The sequence below is a fragment of the Pyrus communis genome, chromosome 3 (genome assembly GCF_963583255.1).
Source record: "Pyrus communis chromosome 3, drPyrComm1.1, whole genome shotgun sequence".
NCBI lineage: Eukaryota > Viridiplantae > Streptophyta > Magnoliopsida > Rosales > Rosaceae > Pyrus > Pyrus communis.
In genome coordinates this window covers 19,026,373-19,029,202 of record NC_084805.1, presented here as the reverse complement: position 1 = coordinate 19,029,202, position 2,830 = coordinate 19,026,373, and the positions used below count along the sequence as shown (strand labels likewise).

Sequence of the window (2,830 nt, the reverse complement as noted above, 5' to 3'; positions counted from 1 at the left end):
TTTGTTTCTGGGAACTCACACGAGAACTTCCACGCCCTCACGATTTTGTTTTTGGGAACTCACACAAGAACTTCCCAATAGGTCATCCATCATGGGATTGCTCTTCCACGATCTTGCTTAACTTTGGAGTTCCGATGAACTCCGAAGCCAGTGAGCTTCCAAAGGGCCTCGTGCTAGGTAGAGATGGGAATATACATATAAGGCTTACATGTTCCACTCCCTTGGGCGATGTGGGATCTTACAATCCACCCCTCTTAAGGCCCCGACGTCCTTGTCGGCACACACGCAGCCAAAGATTGGCTCTGATACCAAATTGTCACATCCCGACCTGGGTCCCACCACATCCTGGGCTCGACTCCACCGTAACACGATATTGTCTGCTTTGAGCCTCGACTACGCCCTCACGATTTTGTTTCTGGGAACTCACACGAGAACTTCCTAGTGAGTCATCCATCATGGTATTGCTCTCGCACGGTATTGCTTAACTTTGGAGTTTCGATGAACTCCGAAGCCAGTGAGCTCCCAAAAGGGCTCATGCTAGGCAGAGATGAGAATATACATATAAGGCTTACAACATACACTCCTTTGGATGATGTGGGATCTTACAGAAACTTTTTGGATTTAAAGGAGATGGGCAAGCAAAGATGTAGATGGAATCCACCCCCAAACTTGAATTTTTGTATTGGCAACACGATTAAGTGGCTCCACTTTTCTGCAAAAATACAAAACAATGGGTAAGCTAACAAGAGACTTAAGAAAATAATTTATTATTGAAAAAAAAAAAAAACTAACAATTAACATTAAAGCTAAACCAACTAAAACAATTTAACAATCCAATTAGTAAGTAATAGAATCAAATTTGATCCCAGGCAACGGCGCCAGAAACTTATTGCGAAAATTAGATAACCATAATTAACCTCATTAAGTCTCAAATTTTAGTGCTTGCAAGTATATGAATCATATGACAGTATAGCATATAAGGACGGATATTATGCCACATAGATCAAATTGATTCTAAAATCTTACTAATTAAATTGAAACAAATTATAATTGAGAAGTTTTAACGAGAAAGATATATATGATTTGAATTAAATTGAAATGACATACAACTTAAAAATAAAATGCATAAAATAATAAGATTATGGTCTCTTTCAAGCTCATAGTAAAAGGAAAGGGATCCTCTTCGGATTTTTTCTTCCTAATCCATCAAATCAGAGGATTCGTGTTGTTAAAATTTGATCTAACGGCTGAAATTATTATAATTTTTAAAGTAAGCCCTTGTTTATAACTGTTAAATTAAATTTCAACAATACAAATTCTTTACATACGTTTATATTTTTTGAAAATAAAAAAGTATGGAAAACGAAATTGCACAGCGGCCATCAACCAATGATTTTGATCTCCTTCAAGCCCATGGTAAAATGATTCACACCTACCAAATGTTTTTTAAAATTGGCTTTAGTGATATTTTTTTACATTGATAAGTGAGAAGTTTTTTGTTTGATTTTCACCAAAAACGAATTTAAACTATATTATTGTTAGGAAATTATGAGACTAATTTCACACACTTCTCTTTACTATAAATAATATCATTTTATTCAAAAGAAAAAATAAAAACAAAAAACAAAAAATAAAATAAAAAAGTAGTTGTTGGGGGACAGCTCGGTGTGGATAATATCAACTGTTCCCACAAACCATTGCATATGTTTTTGCTGCTCCACAAATTTTAATTGATCAAAGAGCTTTCTGCAAATTCCATTTTATAGAGAGAGAGAGAGAGAGAGAGAGAGAGAGAGAGAGAGAGAGAGATGGTTAAAGCAATGAACAGACAGAGGGTTCTGCTGCAGCATTTGAGACCCAATTCTTCTGTTTCTTCTTCCAATTATGAATCTGCTCCTCTTTCCGTAAGTTTATATCCACTTTCTTTTCTGTTGACTTCTTCATTTTTGTAAATATTTTTGTTTTATATTATTTTGTTTTTTTTTTTAGATTTTAATTTATTTTCTTCTGAATTGTTTTGTTAGGCTTCAATATGTGCAGATGGAGATACAGTGCTGCTGCCTACCATAGAACAGCTTCTTTTGGAGACGATGTAGTGATTGTGGCGTGAGTGATTTAAACTGACCGATAAATTTACCTAATTTTTACTACGTTAAAGTCTTTGTAGAAAATTTATAGCAAAGTTTGTAACCTTATAGCTTTTCTGTATTAAATCTTGCTGCGAAAATCATGTTAAATAGAGCGTATCGGACTGCCATTTGCAAGGCAAAGCGAGGCGGTTTTAAGGACACTCTACCTGATGATTTACTGGCACCTGTTTTAAAGGTTTGATACAATTCCTGAATTCTCAACTCAATTCCGGAGGAATGAACGTGTTTCTTCAAATTATGAATGTATCTGCACTGCCCCTATGAAGCCGAGTTTGAATCTTTGTCCGCGCAGTTTATATTAATTTAAAGTAGAATATTGCATTTAACAAAAAAAAGGGATAAGATATTGACCTATGGGGTACTTCTATGCAGGAAGTAATAGAGAGAACAAATTTGAACCCAAGTGAGATGGGGGATATGGTTGTTGGTACAGTTATGGCACCTGGCTCACTTAGAGCCACTGAGTGCAGGATGCAGCATTTTACGCTGGCTTCCCGGGTAAGTTTTCAACCATATTTGATGTTTGGAGGCCTTTTTTTTTTCTTTTTTTTTTTTTTTTTTGTATTAATTTTAGCTTAGTGTTATGGTTTGTCGGGTAAGTTTTAAGGAAGCTTCCTAATTCAACCTACGTACGTTGTCAATAAGATTCTTAAACCTTTGATTAGATACCGTTGATGTTT

The 2,830-nt window shown here is 35.4% G+C and overlaps 1 long non-coding RNA gene across 1 annotated transcript; it reads left to right on the top strand.

Annotated features, from left to right (window-relative positions):
* Positions 1–1,766: 1,766 nt before the first annotated feature.
* LOC137727910 (uncharacterized) lies at positions 1,767–2,577 on the top strand. The gene is made up of 4 exons (XR_011067880.1): positions 1,767–1,904; positions 2,025–2,106; positions 2,241–2,325; positions 2,523–2,577. It is a non-coding gene; the product is annotated as an uncharacterized lncRNA (long non-coding RNA).
* The last annotated feature ends 253 nt before the right edge of the window (positions 2,578–2,830 follow it).